Raw genomic sequence first — 21,954 nt, 5'->3', positions numbered from 1 at the left:
GCTCCCACAGGCATGATGCTCTTCATCAGTGCTATTGTATATCTATCTAGCAGTTCTTGTAAAGCCTCAGCCTCATGCAAAGACCACCAGTGCCATTAAGTCTACACAAAACCCAAGACCCAGACCTATGCAGCAGTCCTCTCTCATCCTTTCTGGTCTTCCAGATTATGCCCCTTCCCCTGGAGATTCACTTGGGTTTAAATACCAATTTGGTAGCTTTTAAGTCTCATCCAAACCCATTTCCCTCTAACAAGGCAAGTACTTATCTGATTGCAGTTTCTTTATCTTTTCCTGTTTTTTTCAAGACAGAGTTTATCTGTGTAGCCCTGGCTGTCCTAGAACAAACTGGGTAGACCAGTCTGGCCTTGAACTTAAGACTTCTACCTGCCTCTATCTCCCCAGTACTGGAATTAAAGACACATATCATAACCACCCAGCTCCCAACTTTAGAGTTTCTTTTTTTGAAGAGTATATTATGCCTTTTTAATTTTTTTTTAAATCCTGGCACGAGTTTCCTCTTCTTCCTGTTCTCTCAGTCAGTCCCTCTCCCCATTTCACTCTCCTACCCCCATCTACTTCTCTGCATCTCTTCAGAAAAGGGCAGGCCTCCCATGGACATCAACCAGCCAAAGCATATCAAATTGCAGTAAGACTAGGCACTTCTCCTCCTCTTAAGTCTGGATGAGGCAACCCAGTAGGAGGGAAAGGGCCCCAAAAGCTGTCAAGAGTCAGAGACAGCTCTACTCCCACTGTTAGGAGTCCTACAAAAACACCAAGCTAAAGAACCACAACATATATACAGATCGCCCAGCTAGCAGAGATGCCTTTGCGCTCCGTGCTTGCCACGTCAGTCTCTGTGAGACCCTATGAGCCTAGTTGTTTCTGTGGGCCATTTTCATGTAGTGTTCTCCACCTCTCTGGGTTCCACAATCCTTTCTCCCTTTCTTATGCAGAATTCTCTGAGGTTTGCCTAATGTGTGACTGTGGGTTTCTAGATCTGCTATCCCATCAGTTGGTGGGTGAGGCCTCTCTGATGATAATTGGACTAGGCACTGATATATAAGTATATCAGAATATCATCATGAATCAATTCATTGAATTTTTTTGCCAGTAATGTTTGGTTCTATTCTGGATCTCTGGATCCTAGCCCTCCAGGCACTGTCAGGGGTGGGCTCCCTAACAAGCCCAATCTGGGGATGCAAACGGAAATGGGTTGTGTTTTCAGCATGATGTGCTAAGAAGTAATAACCTGTGTTGAACTGTTGTCCTGTGAGCTTTGACTCAAAGTCAGCCAATCAGGTTGGCCTGTTTTCAGAAGGCCAAACTTTTCGGTTCTTAGAATGCTGGTTCCATAAATTCTGACTGTCTCTTTCTTTCTATCACTTCAAGAAATGCCCAGTGCCTTATGGTTCTCTCTATCTTGCAACTACAATTATGCTTCTGATCATCAGATGTAACCTCAAATTTTTCATGTTCTTATCAATAACACCTATTAAATGGTAGAAAATATAACAACTGGACTTAGCTGAGGCAACTACTGTTAGCTGTTTATTGCCGTGCAACTAGGCACCACAAACTTAGAGACTTCTAAGAACAGTAGGTATTAATTTATTCAGAAGGGGCTGAGGGAGATGACCCCAGCTTAGTGTGGTCAAGATATAAGCTGGACTAAAGTCTTGATCAGTCCAGTCTCAGGGTGATCACTAACATTGCTGAGTAGGTGTCAATGATTTTTATCAGTAGGTTTTTGTACCTTCCCTGGAGACCTCACCATTGGGTTGCTTTCCTACCATGGCAACTGGCTTTCCACAGAGCATGTGATGCAAGCAAGCGGATTCTTTTGTGATCTAGGGCTGCAAGTCACACTCTGTCGCTTTTGTAATGCACGATTGGGGGCTATTTTAGAAATTTGTTTTTGAGATGACAAAGTTCCAGGCTTGAAAGCCCAAAGCCATATAGATATTTGCTATAACACACACACACACCCACACACACACACACACACACACACACACACACACACACATTTGCTGTGCTTCTGTCTCTAAAATTCCTTTACCATCATTATCAATTTTACCAAGGACTATTTGTCCTCCATTTCCTTTTTCTCCCTCCTCTCTCTCCTCCCTCCCCTTCCCTCTTCCTTTTCTCTCTCTTTCCTTTTTCCTCTTTGTTCCCTCCCTCCTTCTTCCTTCTCTTCCTTCTGCCCTTCTCCCTTTCTCTCATCCCTTCCTTTCCTCTCCCCATCCTCCTCCTCTTCTTCCCTCCTCCTTTTCTTTCCCCCCTCCTCCTCCTCCTCTTTGTCCTTTTGTGATAGGGTACTACTTTACAGTCCCAAGTTTAACTTGTCATGTAGACCAGGATGGCTTCATACTGTGATGATCCTCCATCTCCAAAGTCCCAATATTAGAGCCATGTGCCGCTATGTCTAGCTTACTATTTTGTATATGCATTTGAAACACTAAATCCTGTTTATCTTTTGAAGATGAGAAAGATTATTTTTAACCATGAAAGAGCTTTTCCTGATGCCCCTAGCTGATGAAACAACTATAAACTATATCTAAACAAAGAGAAGTAGGGATATGATTTCTTCCTGTTTTTGAGTCTTAGGGAGCAGGTACTGGGTCGGGGGCAGGGGGAGGCGCAAAATGAACTAAAAATTTCACATATGAGATAGATTTAAATTTTTCTTCACTTTCTTAACTTCTTCATTTGCAGTTGTTTTCTTGCCCTCTCTTTTGAATTCTGAGGACAAAAATCAGAACAACCAGCAAAAGCAGTAAAATCAAACTGATGGTCCAGCCCTAAGAATTCTCTGCAAGAAGCACAGCATGTTTTGAAATCTTATTTCTGAACATACACAAACACATTCACATCCACACATATACAGGCTTTAGGCACAGGACTGAAAACTATGGTAAATATTATCAGTTTGCTCCAAGATCCTATTTGATACTGTTAACTTCTAAGAAAGGAAACAAGAAAGAACTCCTTGTATATTCTTTATCCTTTTTAAGTCAGTTCAAAATTGACAAGGCCTGTCATCCTTGATCAACATATCTAGTCAGGAGACACAGCACCTTTCTCGCTGCCTGACCTATTTTGTCTAATGGGGCTGGCTTCTTTGCCCTCTGACAAGCTACCTTTTCTCTCGGGTTCCATTTATAGCAGGGTTTTATTAATGGTTAAATCATTAAGAATGGATCTGTCTCCCTCACAAGGCCCATTTCCTGTGTTCAAAATTAAGCCATGGGATCCAAGAGTCTGTCCATTTCTACGTTATTTAAAATAAAATCTCTCCCAGTCCTTTGAAGTGATGGATAAGTGCTCAGTATTAATTCTAACTGCATGCCCCAGAATCTTGTCGGTTAGGTGCTGTCTTATATTTACTACTGCAAGTGATGTTTCCATGACCCATGAGATTTTTCTTCAGCCTTCCATGGCATAAGGGGATTTGGAATTGAAATGTCCCCTTTTTCTCTGAGAAATTCAGTTTTCTACTGAGTTAAGTCCTTTTCCCCCCTTATAACTTAGTTTTAGCCCACTCGTTTTTTTAAAATAAGATTTTATTTATTACTACTATTTATTGTTGTTGTTCTAGAGTTGTCATTGTTTTTGTTGGTGGCGGTATGTGTGTGTGTTTGTGTGTGTGTGTGCTTGTGTGTGTGTTTGTGTGTATGTGTGTGCTTGTGTGTGTGCTTGTGTGTGTGTTTGTGTGTGTATGTGTGTGTGCGTGTGTGTGTGTGTGTGTGTGTGTGTGTGTGAATGCCTATGTATGTGGTACACACATTCCATAGCATCCATGTGGAAGTCAAACGATAGGAGGCTATTTTCCCCTTCTACCATGTGTGTTCTGGGGACTGAACTCAGGTGAACAGGTTTGCATGACAGCTGAACCATTTTGATGGCTGTCAAGCCCTCAGTTAACTCCCTTCATTTCTCCTCTCAGTACATTTAGATCTCTCTCAACCATCAATATCACAAAGAGCTTGAATCTAAGATGACACAGACTGGAAATCTTGCTCGGAAGACAGAAGGAGAAGAATGTGTTGATTTATAAGCTTTGCATGGATCTTTGAGAATAATAGCATAGTTCACACTGTGTAGGAGGCACTCTGTAAAATGCCTTAATGTGTAATCCTCACAGCCATCAAATGAGCTTGACACTGTTATTTTTCTATCAATCAATGAAAAATTGGGGTTCACATGGTTAGATAGCTTGTCCAGAGTGCACAGGTAGAAAGAAGGAGAGCTGGAATGTAAAAGCTGGGTTTGGATTCCACAACAGGCACATAAAAAAACAAGATCAAATCTATAGTCAGGAGCGCAGGCAGGTTGGGCTAAGGATTTTAAAGCAGTTTCTCTGATGCATCGATTCCAAGCATTCATCAAAGCTTTATTTCACAGTAGCTTAAAGAGGCTACAGAAATCCTGTTCAAATCTTGGGATAAGAAAATAAAAGGCGAGGCTAGAAAACATTGTGAGCCCAGGTACAAGTGATCATTAAACTCTGTTTCAAGGTAAATTTAGCAAAGGAGGTAAATCTAATTTCCCAGAAGGGACTCTTAATCTCATTAAGTTTATCAGAAAATCTCTCAGGTTTTATTGGCAGTGCTTCCCAGAAGAAACCTTTTATTATACCAGAGACCAAATGCTCTGTTTGGGATCAAGTTTGAAAGTATTTTCTTTCACTAGAAACAGCTCTCTTTAGACTGGGGTTTGTCTTTTCCCTCTGTATTGTTGACTTTGGGGTCAGACTACTCTGCTGTGGGGATTGCTCTAGGATGCTCACTATGCCATTGGCATCCTTTCCTCTTGGTCTTCACACATCATCAATGTCTGTGGTGAGCTGGCAAGCATTGGAGAGAATCCCCTCTTTAGACCCTTTGTTTCCCATGTATGGTCCATGGAACAACAGCAACCCCTTGGAAGGTAGGGGACATAAACAAGTTCAAGCTCCATCCCCAGAGCTTATGCAGTCAGAATCTGCAGTTTAATAAGATCTCTAGGGCATCTAAACATTGAAGTGTGAGGAGACCTTCTAGACCTGTAGTTGTCAACTTTGGCTTCACATTAGAGTACCTAGGAAACTGTAAAGACTGATTGAACCCCCAGAGAGTCTGGTGTAATTGCTCAGGAGCAACCTGGGCTTTGGGATTACAAACAAGTCTCCAGGTGGTTCTAGTGTACAGCCAACCTTGAGATCCTATTTTCAGGTTTGAAAAATGCCACAACATAGGAATAATTTGCAATAGCCTATAAATGGACCCTTTAAGGTTTGCTATTTTTCCTTTCCACAAACCATCCTTTTTTGACCCTTTAACTCTTAAGATTATATAGTTAAAATATTTTGGTAAAGCCAGACAAGGTATCACATACTTAAATCCCAGCAGTCATGAGGCAGAAGCATACACACCTGTGTGAGTTCAAGGATCTGAGTCAAGGCTAGTCTGGTCTATGTAGAGTTCCAGGAAAGCCAGAGTTATCAAGTGGAGAGAACGACTCTGTCTAAAGCAATACTTTTGTGATATCTTTAAAGGTTAAGGTTGGATCATAATTAGCTTTTAAAATAGTTGAATGATTGGGAGTAGGTGGAAGATTAAGGCATTTACTTGTGCTTCTTAGATGGCCATCCAAATCATCCTTCTAATACTTGATAATTAATATTTGAACTTAAAAAATACTCAACATTCAACAGACAACTCTATCAAGAAAAGAGGCTTAGGGACTGGAGTTCAGGTGGTAGAGTGCTTGCAATAAGCCAGAAGATCAGTTGCCACAACCATACACACCTATAATTTACTGGAGAGGTTCGTGGGAAGCATCAGAAATTCAAGGCCATTCTCAACTACATGAGTTCAAGCATCTGGGATGCATGAGAAATGTCTGTTAAAGAAAGGATTTTTCTCCCATGAAATGTGCAGTTATATAAAGATCTACATTTTAGAATCAAAACACTAGCATCTTAATGAGCGGTTAAAAGGAAATGTACTCACAATGCTATTTGTATTATTTATTATTCAGTGTATCAGTGTATTTCTTGTATTTCATCTGGTTTGATTTGCCTAATAGAAGAAGTATTGTTATTGGACACTTGGTGTCTTAATGTTTTTCAAAAGCCTGAAAGGATTATTGTTTTAGCAGAATTTTTAAATCAAGCAACTGTAATTTGGGGATTACATATAAGTTAAGAAAAAGTACTCATCAAGGGGGACAAGGGTGTAAACACTCGTCAAAGAGGATGGGGAATAATTTAATGGTAGACCATTTCTTATCCTGTGTGTGGCCCTGAATTTAACCTCTAGCCTCAAGAAAAAAAAAGAAGTGTAATGAGAGCAAACAAGAGAAACCCCATCGAACTACACACCTGGTATTCATTTATTTATACAGCTTTATAAACTGCTAAACTCTGAGAAGATAAAAACTTATTTATTCAATATTGGTATTCATTTAAACAAGTACAATAACATCTAATTCAAAGTTTTAGAAACATTTAATTTTTTATTTTTGTGTTTGAAGGCATGTGTATGTGGTGGGGGGGTGTGCACCCATGCATGAACAGAAGCCAGAAGAGAGCATTGGATCCTTTGGAACTGTAGTTAATAGGCAGTTGAGGGCTCCCTTACATGGGTGCTGGAAATCTAAGCAGGTACTCAGCACTGAACCTGGGTCATTTGGTAGGGCAGCAAGCACTCTTTTTTTTAAATCTTTATTAACTTGAGTATTTCTTATTTACATTTCGATTGTTATTCCCCTTCCCGGTTTCCAGGCCAACATCCCCCTAACCCCTCCCCCTCCCCTTCTATATGACAGTTTGAACTGCTCGGCATGGTCATGGTTACTGTACCAGAATCAATCAGCTTTAAGATGGTTTCTAAGACGATATGGTTTTCAGTCATGCACCAATGAAAGAATGCCTACTTTTTTCATTTTCCATTAATTATATGTCAAGACATTGACTATTCATTGGAATTGTTCTAGAACCTATGGTTGCTACAGGTCATTGTTTGACAGCTTTAGGAGGATTCTGGGGATTTTTGATATAAATACCGTTGTCTCTAGGCCCAGAGTGTTAAGGCATATATGATAATGAAGGCTTTCTTTCATCTTTGGAAAAATCTGTTTTGAGACCACTATCCCCTCAACTTATCATTTTGCCCACCACTAGAGGCTACTGAGCTCTGCTCTACTAGAGAAGACTTTGTCACATACTTTAGTAAAACACTTCTAATATTTGACTTAGACTTTTGTTTCACTGACTTTATGAGTCTTTTTTTCAGATTTAAAAAAGATTTCTGGGCTTGGGGTTGTCTTAATAGAGTTATAAATGACACATACATGTGACATCCCCTACACGCTATTGTTGTAGCTTGTACTACTGACCTCATGGTGTGATCATGAAAACTATATAGGACACTGAGCAAAAGTATCTTGCAAACTCTAGAAGACTCCACAAATGCCAGGACCTTGTCTTATTTTTGCTACCCGCCCCCCCCTCCAATGCATGCGGAGTCTCGAACCAGAGTACTCTGAGTGTATGTTTAGCCATTGATAATGAAACCAGAGCACAAGGCACTGCCTGTCTTTGAGTGTCAGTATTCTTGAGTGTCATTGTGTTTATGGCTGTATGATTTAGCACCACAGAGGACGGAGTAATTGCTATGTCTCCCCCACAGAGTGTGTGGTTAAAGGAACAAATTCAGACAAGTGTTGAGTGGACTTCATTTCCCATATGATGTATGTGGGATCATAGTGAGTATGAGTAAGGCAGCTATAAATGGGTCATGGTGAGGCGTAAACATCACATGAGCCTCAGACTGGACACAGAGTGACACCGGGGAGGTATTTGGTATATTTCTTACACCAGCCAAAATGCCCCATGTCCAAAGGGAAGCTGGAACTTGCTTGGGCTTCTGGCTTTTAAATCTGGGGGGAGAAAAGACATATTGAACAATCGTTTTTAGCAATGCACCTCACTTTCCCTTCATGAGGCTAAGAGACACAGCAGAATCACAACTGTTGTCTAGATGGCAAAGCATTGTGGCCCTGGCAATTGCCCAACACACTTGCATTCCAACACCCTGACAAACAAGTGTGCTTTACAGCATGGGCAATTTTAGCTCTGGATGTCTTCCCATTGATTCCATTTCTAAATTAGAGCCCTGACTCAGAGAAGAGAGTCCTGGTCTCTTGGTTCCTGACTTTTTGTATTCTGGCATCTGCCAGGTATTCCCAGACACAGTGAGTCACATGAGGCCAGTGATACAGACTCTCTACTCCTCTGGGATTTTGTAGTCCAGGGAAGATTATGTCTGACTATCCACAAACAGAGTTCTGTGCCTGGGCTCACTGGGCCTCTTAAATTCTATGGGAAAGGGGCTTGGTAGGCTACAAGGTGATCTGTAAGACAATTGGAGTATTTCCACTCTCTTGCCTATTCCTTCTTGCCTGACTCCTACAGGAACAATTGGCTCTATATGTAGATGGAGTAGTACCTAGCACATACTAGCTAATCAAAGCTGTTGCTGTCATCATCAGCTCTTTGTCTACTGTCATGTGAGGTATTGGCTTGTGGCATAGACCCAGTATCCCCTGTTTAACCAAGGATTTTACTGACTGATTTTGCTCTTTGGCACAGTGGGTAAGGGAAAGTAACCTAGTTCCCTTGAGGCTAGTGCACAATATTTCTCAGGAAAGCCACAATTTCACCTAGCTGGGAAGCTGCCTAGTGATCAGAGGCTACATCAAGCCTGTCATATAAATGGTATCATTTCTGGGTTGCAGACAGTGCTTTACTGTCCGGACATTTTTCAGTGAGAAATCACACTTCACAGAATATGCTTCAGTGACAATTTGCTATGGATCATCACCCCTTTTATGTTGTTCAGAGAAGTCCAAGGAATGTCTGCGCTTCAAGGTTAGCTTGTCATGGACCTCTCACTTAGCCAGAAAGGCTGCCATATGTCACCCAGCACAGCGCTCACTGCAATAAATTGAATGTAGCATACTCTAGTCATCATGGGACTCTGGGGTCTAGAGAAGAATTGACAGCACAGTGGGGACATAGCACATCAAATCACCAGTCCTGGTTTATTGAATCTCTGACCCCTTGCTCCTTCCTGCTGCCTTACATAGAAGAGTGTGAGGTTATCTGTAACTACAACAGAGTTCTCATTTCTGCTGTGGTCCAATTCTTCAGTCCTGAGGTCCCTGTGTCAGGTATAGTTGATCAGCAATCAGATGTAAACGGAAATGGCCACGGCATGTGCATGCCCTTCACAAAGTCATAGCCTGTAGTAGGAGAATTATAATGGGAGATGCAGGGGGAAGGAGATAATGCACATAAGCCGACTTATACCATTCTGTGGGTCACGTGCCACATGCTGATGGCATAGAGAGGTTGGGTTTCAATCTAAAGTTGTAAGCAAAAGGCAGAAGGTCTGATGGCCTCATCATGTTGCAAAAGCTGTGCATATGTGTTTCAGTGAACTCAGTGGGCAGAAGTATGAGAAAGAATGGTTGGAGAAAGGACCAGCATGGCACCCCAGTATAAGTCTGTGAGACAGCCAGTCAGGGATCTACATGTCATCAAGAAATCCAGGACAGTGAAAAAAGTGGCATCTTATGTCCCTTGGTGATTTGCGAAAGTTGCTAGAAAAATTAAAACAAAATTCTCTTAAATTTCTAACAGTGTAATAGATACAAGGGAATGCAAGTCAGTCTTAGAAATTCCTTACTGTAGGACATGGATGAACTGGGCAGCATTATGCAAAGTGAAACATACTACTCACAGAAAGACATACACTATACAATTCCATTTATATGAGACTCCTACCTAACTAGTCAAACTCATAAAAGCAAAGATTCTTGCTAGGGGCTGGTGGGAGGAAAAAACAAATGATTACACATTCATAAATATAAAATTTCATTTAAACAAGATGAATTACCTTTAGAGATCTATTATACATTTCACCTAAGCTAGTAATTTTTCACCTAAGCCAGACATACTTTACAATTAAATGTTTGTTGAAAGTAGATCTCCTGTTGTATTCTTACCACACAAAAAATCAAATTCTACAGAAATTCAAGAGGTCATTTCACTATACAACCACTAATGGCTTCCAGATTTCCTCTTTAGTTCAAAGCCATTCAAATCATCCTTGTTAGAAGACTGGAAAGAGTTTAGACACCTAAGTCCGGAGTTAGGAGTCTGGACACCTAAGTTAAAAATCCGACATTTTTCCACTTAGAAGCTGTGAGGCTTTGAGCAAGTTGCTTAGTTCTCTACGTTTTATCTCAGTAAGGAGAACAATGCAGCCACCATCACGGCCATGCTACAAATATCAGAGACCACGTAGGGCTCTGCAAACGCTTCAGATGCATACTGGGAAGCAACATTTTCTAAAAGATGTCAGATACATACTTCTCCTCAGTGCTCACAGACCATGTCTGGGTTCCACGACTCCCAGTAGCTATAAGAGAGACAGAGAAATAGAGTATCTGGCTCACCAACTTTTGAAGTAGAGAAGGAAGCAAGGGCTGCAGAGAAAACCAAACCTTATTTTTTGCCCCAGGAGACATTTCACCCTTGCCTGCAGATTTTTTTTTAAATCCAGCCATTGGTAATAAAAAGATTGATTCTCCTTAGAAACCGTTTGTTCCACTCACAGAAGGGAAACACGCAAAGAATAACACTAAAGCCAAATGGAAAATGAATGTGTTAATAACTGAGACTTGCTACGAGAAAGCTTTGAAAAGAAATGATACAATTTTATTAGCTATTGTTGCATAACAAATAGCTCCCAAAGCCACTGATTTAAACAAACGACATTTTCATTGTGGCTCATGTGTTTTGTGTTTAGCCGATCTTGGCTGTAGTCATTTCTGAGTGTTCAGGTCAGTTGGAGCTGTGTGCTGGGGCCTGGTTGAGGTGTTTTAGCTTTGATACAGGTTTCTCATCTTGGGCCAAAGATTTGTTATGGCAGTAGCAGAGAAACAACTAAGCAAGCAATAGCATGTGATATTTTAAAGACACTTCTGTTTCATTTCCTTGACCAAAGCAAATCACATGTCTAGACTCCGGCATTAGAACTTATACCTCACTAGCAATGGTGGGGAACTAGAGTTACATGACAGTGGAGATGGATAGAGAAAGGGATGAGGATTTTAGAGTCACGAATGCAAATTTTTACCAGGCTAGGTTTTGCAAAGTCATTCTTCTAAAGTCAGCATACATTTTTTTAATTCTTTACAAGAACATCATCCTACTTTAGTCTGTAATTACTTGTCACTAGAACCAAAGCTGATGACTATGCCTTGTTTCGAAGTTCACACTGTGTGCTTAGAATTGGGAGATGCATTTTTTTTTAAGATCCAATTGGTAAAATATAATTGCCCACTTAAACATACAAAGCCCGGTACCATCCATCCCTTGAGAACATTAATAACAACCTGTAAATACACAGAGCAGAATATTAACATCACCTGCCATGGCTTCTCACCTCTCTCCCTTAGTCTCCTCCTCTTCCTTCAAACTTCTCTCCCACCCATCCTTCCTTCTCCTCCAATGAGAGGCCTCCTTCTATCCTGTACCTGCCCCTCACCTGTACTTTACAAATTCAATGGAGAGGTGGTTCTGGTGAAGTCACCTGAGTCCTGAGTATGTGACTAGGCAGCTGGGGAGATGCATTTTTAAGTTTTAATGGGGTCTCACACCTCATTTGACTTATACTTATGTTAGTATATAAGCTAACGCTAAAAATATCTCATGAAAACTAAACCAAATGATAAAGTTGAAATGATACTTCATTAAGTGAACTAAGAGACAGAAGAAGGATGCTGTGTGATCTCGCTTGTATGTGAAATCTAAATATTGAGTTTGAAGAAGTAGAAGGAGAATGGGACCGATGTAATGGGAAACTGTTGAGAAGACCGAAAATGTCAGTTACATGGCAGGAATGTTGTCCAGCATGATGAATACTGCTAATAATGTATTACATGTTTGAAAACTGTTAAGAGAGTAGATTGTCAGTGTTCTAACCACAAAAAAATGTGTGAGTTGTTATAGATGCTAATTAGCTTGATTTAATCACTTCATGGTGTATGCATATATCAAAACATCACATAACATTGCATGTTAAATATACAGTTTCTGTTTGTTAGTCATATCTTAATACAATTAAAGAGAAAAAACCCTAATGATATGTTTGCATTTTCTTTTGCAGGCTTGACGTGCTTTCTCAATGGAAAAAACAATGGGTTGAAATAAACAACTTCATGAGAATTTTATATATTTGTATGATGATCACAAACTTCCTGAATGCCCAAGACTCTAGCAAAAAATATCCTGTTTGTACATTTATATTTCTTCCTTCTACTTGGCTGCATTTCTCACTTTAGCTACATTTTTGGCACCTTGCAGAGCAAATGAGCACATGAATTTACCACCTGGGGAGTGTGGTTTTGAGGAGAGATGTGATTTTTATGGAGGGGGGTACAGCAATGTGCATGCAGTGATTTTGATATTAAGTACTTTTAAGTTACTTCCCACAGTCTTTTGGTCAATATTTGAAATGTCTTCTTCACCTTTTAAATGATCTCAATTAACTTTTTATGAGTTGAAATAAATATTTGAGTAAATGTAACATATAAATCTACACCAAATTAATTTTCCTACCTTCAGATAGCTACATATTCTGTAAAGTAAAGAAAACTATGAGGTACCACGGAGTCAAATCCCATATTGCCTATGTAGGGACTTATGAGGTACCATGGAAAACACTATGACTGGCTGATCACTGCATATGAACTTAAATATTGCACGAGTAATTTTGTACTGATGTTATTTCCCATCCGAGGATGACCTGCTCGTTGAGTGCATTTTAGTTCCATGAAGGGTCAGAAATCTTATATTCAGGATGAAACAGAGTTCATTTTAAGACCCGGTAAAGGGTGATGGGAACAGAAGAGAGGGGACGATCACATGATAGCTGTGCAAAGGGAGCAAACTGTATATCCTGCCAAGATGGAGATTTATCCAGACAGGCCTGGAATACCAACACTTGTAAGCTGAAGCAGTAGGATCACTAGGTCAAAGCTAACCTGGGATACATATGGAAGCCCTATACCAAATAGAGGGGTAGGGGAAGAAGGAGGGGATAACTTTAATTAATACCTACTATTATAACCCAAGAAGAAGCATATGAGCAACCTCACAGTCAGTGATGGACCAGATTATCAAACAGCGGACTATGTGAAAACCAAATGTGTCTCTCTACCCTGCATGAACAGATTTTAGCAGTGTTTCTGGAGCTGAATAATTGCTATAGTTGTTTCAGAGAGAGTCACTGCCTATGCACTTCTGAATGTTACAAGTGGAAGAGACTCTTGCATTTCCATTCTGTAGCAGTTGTTTCCCGAAAGAAAGATTGGCTGGTTGTCTTTTTGGCTCCCACCTACCTTGGTGTTTTGCCAGGCTGTGGTCTAGCTTGGTCATCTACATCTGCTATACATATACCAGGCAGGGAACATCAAACTGTGCCAGCCTATCTTCTGCAGTCACAGCAGGTTCTAAACGACATGTGACTGTGATGTCTCAGGCTGTCTTACTTCTTCCTCTCTGGGATGGTTGGCTAGGGCTATAAAATTTACCTCGGTGCTCGCTTTGTTTAAATATAGATTATCTATGTTCTGATTCAAAATTAAAGTCTGGTTTAATGTTATAAAAACTGTCTTCACATTTTAGTAAGTCTTTCAAGGCACATTTGCAGCATAATACAGAGTGAAGCTATGAGACAAGTTCAGTAGATTTAGGAGGGCTTTGAATTTAATATGTATGCAATGTTGCTAAGTTTCAAATTCATTCTCTATATGATATGGAAAGTTTCATATCGAATTAGTCATTGGACAGGGCATATATTATAGGAAAAGAAGAATCTTTGCTTTCAATGAGGTTACCATTTTCAAAATTCACGTATTTTATACTAAGTAGTTCTTAAAATATTTATTTTGAGCTGTGTATATGGCTCGGTGGTAGAACACTTGTCTATTATTGGGTTTGGTTCCCAACAAAACACACAAACACAACTACCACCCATACATCAGTCAACCTGGTGTGGCTTGTATCTGTAGTGTCAATCACTTGGGAGGCTGAGGCAGGAGGATTGCTGGAGCCAAATAGTTCAACACTACCCTGGACAACATAATGAGATTACATCCCAAAACAGAAATGCCATGTATCATCTTGAGTCAGGCTTATTTATGTTAAGTATCTATAAGGAAAACATATTATTCATAAACCTTTTCTATGAAAGATAAACAAGGTTCAAGTAGTTGAATATTTGGAGGATTACCCCCTCCCCCTAACCAGTGGTACCAGTTATCAGTACAGATCTGCAATGGTATGATTTCCACTAGAATCTGAATGTAGCAATCACTTTACCAACATTTCCTGGATGTTCACCATGTGCTCAGGGAACTTAATGTGCTGGGGGAAGCAAATTCATCTGCATGAGCACCTTGCTTAAAACATTCTATTTGCTCAGGTCCCTCCCTATGGTGCTTGATACAGAATGAAAAGAGAGGGCCCAACTGGGCCCATGACTTAGAGAGATGCTTGTAAATTCTCTCTTTGCAGAACAGCAACTGTCAGAAAAAGGGCCCACACAGAGTCATTCCCACCACTCATTTTGTGTGATCTTTACATTTTGAGAGTGAACACTGGAAAGTAATTATCTTTGTTTCCAAGGTTACTGAATACCTGGCAGTGCAATTCTAGCAGCAGAGCCCAGGGCATGGGGGTGGGGTGGGAGTGGGTGACAATTACCCAAATGAATCCCTTGGTTTTTAACACAAGTAGTTAGAGGATTTACAAACAAGCCTTCCATTATGATTAGGTCCATGGAAAGAACACTACTAATTTGAATGTGCCATCCTGTGAAATATACTCTCCTACATTCTTCAGCTGACCTAGAATTAGGGTTTCCCCTTGGGAATGAGAAGAGGGCTCATTTGGATTCAAGGACTACAGGTTGATCAATTAAAATTCGTTCCCTTTAAAGGCCTGTGGCATTATCCCATTGCTTTGCAATCTAGCTTGAAATAGAAACTGCATTTAACTTGCTAATTGGTGCCCCCTTGGGATTTTTAACCTGATGCTGAATGTATGCATCAGTGTGGCCCTTTGCTGTTCTCTGACTCACATGGCATTAATGAAATTTCTGTGTTCCTTTGAAGGCAGGGATATATTATAACATTCAGACACAATCGTGTATTCATTCAGCAAGCCACACATAGAGCATTCACTAGAGGAGACTGCAAGCCACCAGCATGTTGCCAGGCTAAGAAAACCCATAGAGCTCATGAACAGACTTCAATTTTGTTTCTTTAAGCAAAGGACCAAACTTGTTTAGATCTTGTACCGAAAGCAAATCATACTGTCAAAAACAAATGCTGATTATAAGACAGGGAATTCAGCCATAAAGTAAGATTACAGCCTTAACAGTATCATCACTTAAAGGTGTTCTTTGGAAAAAGAAAAGCAACCTCAATTAAGCAATCGTTTTGTGCTTCTGGGATGCTCTGGACCTCACAACCTTCATCTCTATGTTTGTTTATTAAAGGAGAAAAATCAATTCGTTAACATTTGACTTCTCCTGAACAAAATAATTGCAGGCCACCACTGACTATGAGAAACCACACTTTTGGATACCGTGGTTCTTTTTTGTGACCAGCTCTCACTGACTCCGTGAGGCTGTATTAAGATGCAGATTCCAGAAGGAAAGACTTTTCCCTTGGGCTTCTAATGCCTGCAGATGAGCTGCCAAGCACATGCAGGCCTGCACTCTGAAATCTCATTTGCAAATAGGATTGTGAGTTCAGATGGGTAGGGCAGGTTTTGTTCCATTGTGTTGCGTGGGTGGCTGATGGGTTCCAGGAATACAGAAGTAGGGAGGATCCACAATTCTCTGGAAGCTATTCTTGCTTTTTATTGTCTAGGGAGAAAGGGAAGGAGCTACAACTCCACTCTCTCGACCAAAGCAGCTCGAGGAGTCCCCTTTATCTTTTCAGGTCAAACCAGGATTTGTGATTTTGACAAAATAAAGAAGTTGAGGAAACAGAGTTTTGCTGTTGTTGTTGTTGTTTGATGTTTTTGTGGGTTGTTGTTGTTGGGTTTTTTTGTTTGTTTGTTTGTTTGTTTTTTTTGGTAAGATATTTTAACGGTCTTGACCATTGGGCTTGAGCATGAGGATCAAGATACAGGCACTCAAAGAGAAAGCTAAGGCATACTCAAGAGCATGGTTATGGGCTTCTGTAAAATAGTCATAGTTCATTTTCGTTTTACAATAGTCATATTAGGGTTTTGGGAGAGTTAGAAGCAATTATCCTCAAAGTATTGCTAAGGAATCTAAACAAAAAACTAAGGATTGCTCTCATGGGCGTTTGGCAGGATTACAATTTATAAGGTAGCCATATAGATGTCACAGATGCAGGAAGGTACAACATTTTATTGGTAATCAAAGTTCTCAGATGATGTCTGGGGAAAAGAATGAGACCTGATCCAAGACTTAATATTTCCCACTTTACACTTGGTTTACTTTCAGTGTCTCTATTGACTTTAGGTTGACCACTTTCACAACAAATGGTGCTGGAGTTCTTGCTTACTGAGTCTTTAAACTAGACATGGGGGTGAGAGGCTCTTTTCTCTTTCCAGGTCTCCATTTGTCCTGTCTTTCTACCCTGATTTGTCAACATCTGCTCATCTACAGTGCACTCGACAGGATAGTGATCACACACTAATCTGTAGTTCATGCTCCTATACAAGCCATCATCTTTTATCTCTAAGGCAATCTTTAGAAAGAAACACAACCCAATGAAACAGGGAAGGCTTCATTGGTGATTTTGTTTTTCATTGTTTCCTGCTGTGTTCAGGCTCTGGCCACACAGGAAGATTCCTGGGCTTAGACTTGCATTTGGTGGGAGGTGTTGAGTGCCAGAAGAGACCAAGGGAGACATCTAAACTTCTAGAAGGCCAGGAACTCAAGACCTGGGTGTTCCCACTTAGTGTTGGAAATTAGACCTTTGTTTAGTGTTCTAAAAATCATATAGATAAATTCAATTTCATTGTAATTATTTAAATTCTTGTGCTTATTTAAAGTTGCAACTGAAGAAATAGGAAATGACAGTGGTCTTTAGTGATAAAATAACAACAGTACATAGACCAAGATTCTTTAAACTTTGAACAGTCAAAACACCAAAAAAAGAAATTTATAATTCTCAAAAAGTAATATTTTTCCAAGTCTTGAATTCATTACAAGGCATTGGGGCTACGATGATAGTCGTCCAGGAGGGAGGTACCTTATTTTTTATCACTATTCAGATGTTTATGGGTGGACATGTCCAGGTCTCTCTAATTTGCCATCTTTTTACCCTGACTTATCAGCATTTGCTCTTCTACCTTGCTCTACACAGGACAGTGTTCTGAGAAGTTCTTTTCAACAGTATTTATAGACTACACTAACGCGTCATCCATGGTGGGGGGATCACTTAAGCTAAGTAGGAGAACCATGGGACTCCTTGATCTATAGCTAGGCCATCTTCTCTTGTGCAGTTGCCCACCCATAGACTCCTCTTGCTTATTCCCTCCCAGGTATATTTAACTTATGACTGAAGGCCACAAATACTCCAGGATAGCTGTGAATACAGTCTAATAAAAAATCATAAACTTTACTTAAAACACTGTGTGTGTGTGTGTGTGTGTGTGTGTGTGTGTGTGTGTTTTGATTGTGTGCTTCTCAAGCAGGAACTCTGAAGATAACATTGTGTGAAAATGCCAAAAGTTTGTACATGCCTGCTTGACCTCTCTCAACATAGTTTATGAGATAGGGAATGGAAACCATTATCTCTAAGTTGAATAACACTAATTTCTCCTCAAATTGGGCTTCCACCAGAAGTTTTACCAATATTTGACACTCTGAGGCACTAGTTCTGTTTGGCCCTGGCCATAAACAATAAAGCCCATTGCTGACTAGAGAATAAACCGTGGGAATTGACATATTTTCCAACATGAGGTCATAGAGAACAGTGTTGGCAATGGTCCGTCATATCCCCCAGACCTTTCATTTAGGGGCCAAATGAAGGCAATGATCTTTAACAAATACGCCATTAGGCAAGACCTACATCTAAAAGCTTTGTTGATTCAGACACTCAGTAATTAAGTTATGGGCCAGCGAGCAAATTATTTGCCATCAAACGTGTCCCTGATCAGCAATTAGATGGGCAACCATATGACCTCATTGTCTCTACCAAAGGATGATTATGTAACAGTCTGTGGTCCTCAGATATTATGGTTATTTGCCAACATCTTGATTCCAGTGAGTCAGCTGAAATCACACACTGTGATTCTGGAAACAGAGGCTTGGGACAGGAGACCCTTCCTTAGGATGCCTGATACAGCAAGCTGAATGAGGTAGCCATGTCTGTAAACCCAGTATTGAGAAGGCAGAGGCAGGCAGATTGCTCTGTGTTCGCAGCCAGGCTTATCTAAATAGTTAAGTTCCAGGTCAGGCAGGCCTACATGGCGAGACTCCTGCCAAAGGGAAAAAAAAAGAATCAGAGAAAGAAAGAGAAAACGAAAAAGAAAGGGGGGCGAGGAGAAGAGGGAAGAAAGAATGAGATGAGAAAGGAGAGACAGCGAGAAAATGACTTGCTCTGAGAGCCAGAGTTTTGGTTCATTACCTAAGACACAATGGCTTCTTGTTGGTACAGCAGAGTAGGAAAGCACACCTGTTTGTGCACCATTGAACATTCATCATCTATTTTCTCTTGAAGGATGAGGAGGATTCACAAGAGCTTCCAAGTACAGGTCGTGAAGCCAAGAGAGGACTAGAGGATAATCTGTCTTGGGGTGACCTGAGACATCTAAATGTCACATAGTCTAGAGGCACATGTGACCTGGAACAGGCCTGGGGTGACTCAGGCACCAGCCCTTCCTTAATCCTTTATTTGTGCTCTTTACTCCAGTGTGATCAGCACAGAGCAGTCCTTGCCAGCAGCTCTCAGCTCGGGGTGGGCCAGCACAGAGCAGAGTGGAGTCTCTCAGCTCCTAATGCTGCGATGGGAGAAAAGGGCAACAATCACTTAAAAATGGCTGCGGGTGTTCTCACAGCGTTACCAGCAGCTCAATCAATAGCTTTCTGAAGATCCCCCCTGAGGAATCAAGGAGCTAAGGTGTTTACACTCCAACTCCAACCCTTTGATTGAGGGTTACCTTTCACATTGGGCAAAACTGTGCAGAGCTGGAAAAGCTCTCAGACACATGTGCATGCTTACAGATTGGAAGCTGGATCATCTGTGCTTGAACTGTAGAAGCCTGGACAATACGGAGGAGCCACAAAGCCCATGATGGTCTTTATGCACTAAGGACTAGAAACATTAAAAAAAAATCTTACGGATTCTAGCAAAACAACATTTTTCAGTCAGATGTGCACTTTGGGCACTTCTGTTTAGGAAGCAAACCAAAGTAATTCATTCCTGCTGTCTTACGAATTCCTAAGGGGCATAACACGTACTAGTCAGGAAAATGGCACTCTCCACTTTATTCCCATCAGTGCTGATTTTGAAATGGTTCTGGTGATGAAGACAATTTAAAAACTAGAACTTCTACAGAACACCCCGCTTTACCTAACCTTACCGATATACTTGTATGTTCTGTATATTTTCCAAACTACATTTTTATCTTTTTAATGCAGAGATAAGTCATCAGGCAATGCCATCTCTGGCCATATATGTTTAAAGATAATAAAGAATATTACTAGTTCCCTATACGTAATTAATATACAGAATTATAACTACTATGAAGGCTTTTTTTATTTTTAAGATGAATGTGTCACCAGACACACAATTGATGAGACACAAATGTTTCCTTCCAATAAAAGCAATATTAGAATTATTTGAAAGCTATAATAAAATATCCTCCTGGTTAAAGTCCATGGCCCCAAAGTATTCTAGCTTGTTTGTCACTTTTATTTATGCAATTCATTCCAAAACTGTACTCATGTTGGAACCCAAATATCACTTTAATATGAAAGTGTCCTTGAAGAGATTGATGGAAAGAATCAAAGTGCTAGAAAACTTGAATATCATGTGCAATCAATGGAAGTGGGAAAAGGTCCAAATGGCAGCCTGATAGGCTCTGTGGTGAAAACAGCAAGGAAGGTAATAATGCCACAAAGGACTTCCAGAGTGAGATAATCAGCAATGGAAATGTGGTTGAGCACATTGTTACATGATGCCCTGGGAAGCTCCAAGGTCACAAGACGGCAAAGCAAGACTTTTCATTGGTATGGGGGAGAAGTGACCATAAGAAGGAAGGTAGTTTCACACCTGTAAAATGCAAAATTCATCTCTAGCATAATAGATGTCCCTGTACCCAAGCATGCACTTTATTTTTATTTTTCAGTAGTATAACCCATGACTTTTTCTTTTCTTTTCAATTTTTTAAACTTTTTATTGATTCCTTGTGAGTTTCACAACATGCACCCCAGTCTCTCTCATCTCTTCATCTTCTCATATATGACCTTCACCCTTTAAACCTCCTCACCAAAGTAAAAAAAAAAAAAACCACACAAACAACAAAACACCTAGAAAACCTCTCTTTGTAGAAGTTGTAGTATGCCACAGTGTGTCCCACAGCATATCTCTCTGTCCACACATTATCAATTGCATATGTTCATTGCAATGAGTCATTGGTCTGGTCTGAGGTCTCTGACTTCTGTGACATCATCACTTTGGGATCCTCATTGGGACTGTTCCTGGTTATGCTGTTGTTGCTCTGCTTTGTGGAGATCCTGCAGCCTTGGATCAGTAGAACTGGCCCTTTCACATGTCCCAACCATTTGCATATGATATAGATTTTGGGATTCGTCAATTCCGAGCCCTGGATCTGGGCCTGGGTGGTGGCTGAGCTGGTTAGCCCACCAGCTCTTGCTTATCTGCACCACCAGAACGAGCTTTCCAGCGCTGTTCCAGCTAGTCCACCCAGTGCTGCCATCAGCAGGAAGCAGTCAGCTCTCTAGCCCTCATGCCTTCTGGGCTGGCTCACCCATATCCATGCCTCCAGAGACAGCTCCAGTGTGCTGCCCAGTCAATGTTTGGGTTCCAAACTTGCAAATATCACAGGCTGTGAGGGGTTGGCTAACCTGTGTCTTTGCCATCAGGGCCAGTTTTACTCTATTGCTCAGGCCCTCCCTACTGAGTGCTACACCCAGTGATGGGGCAGGGCCAGCTCTCCTGCTTTTATGACTCCAGGGCCAGGTCTCCATACTACTGCAAATGGTGAGGACTAAGGGGTGACAAAACATCACTCTCATACCCAAGCCTGGTGCCAGCTCTCCTGAGCTCTCTCCCTCAGCGCTGGCTCAGCTGCCCCTGCCCCTTCCAGGTAAGGTGCAAGGCCTGCTCTCCTGAGTCCCGCCACTGGTGAGAGATGGCACCAGCTCTCCTAAGCACTGTATCCAGTGAGGGACAGGGACAGTTATGCACAGCTCTGACCCCCTGTAGCTGCACAGCCACAGACCCAGACATGGCCCATGGTGGCAGCCCCATCTGGGACCTCACTATTGCCTTAGGTGGCTGGGCTGTCTACTCATAACAGACTACTCTTCTCCACCCTTGAGTCTCCAGTTGCACCTCTCTTCATCATGCTCAAGCTGCTCTCTCTCTCTCCCCCGTCTGACAATCACATACGCACACATTGTGGTGGCTGCTGATACGGGCTGGCCACTGGGCAACATTCTTCATCCATATTGCATGGTATGGTGGCAAGTGGGTGTCAGTGGCCAGGCTGTGCCATCACTGGAGAGTAGGTCTGTGTGTGACATGGTGGTCCACAGATTTCTGTCTGTCTCCCTCCTCCTGTGCGTTGCTACCTGGATTTGATTTGATTTGGTTTAGTTT

At 41.1% G+C, this 21,954-nt stretch overlaps 1 protein-coding gene across 3 annotated transcripts in view; it reads left to right on the top strand.

Annotated features, from left to right (window-relative positions):
* Smpx (small muscle protein, X-linked) overlaps positions 1-12,644 on the top strand; it is a 57,970-nt gene extending 45,326 nt beyond the window's left edge. For 2 of the 3 annotated variants that reach the window (NM_053395.1, XM_006256945.5), the window contains exon 5: positions 12,225-12,644. The gene's annotated coding sequence lies outside the window, so the exon portion shown is untranslated. Of the gene's footprint in view, positions 1-6,305; positions 6,371-12,224 lie in introns of all 3 variants that reach the window. The other variant, XR_005498074.2, reaches the window with a different exon arrangement.
* The last annotated feature ends 9,310 nt before the right edge of the window (positions 12,645-21,954 follow it).

The sequence above is a fragment of the Rattus norvegicus genome, chromosome X, assembly GCF_036323735.1.
Source record: "Rattus norvegicus strain BN/NHsdMcwi chromosome X, GRCr8, whole genome shotgun sequence".
Taxonomy (NCBI): Eukaryota; Metazoa; Chordata; class Mammalia; order Rodentia; family Muridae; genus Rattus; species Rattus norvegicus.
Note: the sequence above shows the minus strand (reverse complement) of the source record. Positions and strands in the feature narration are given on the sequence as shown.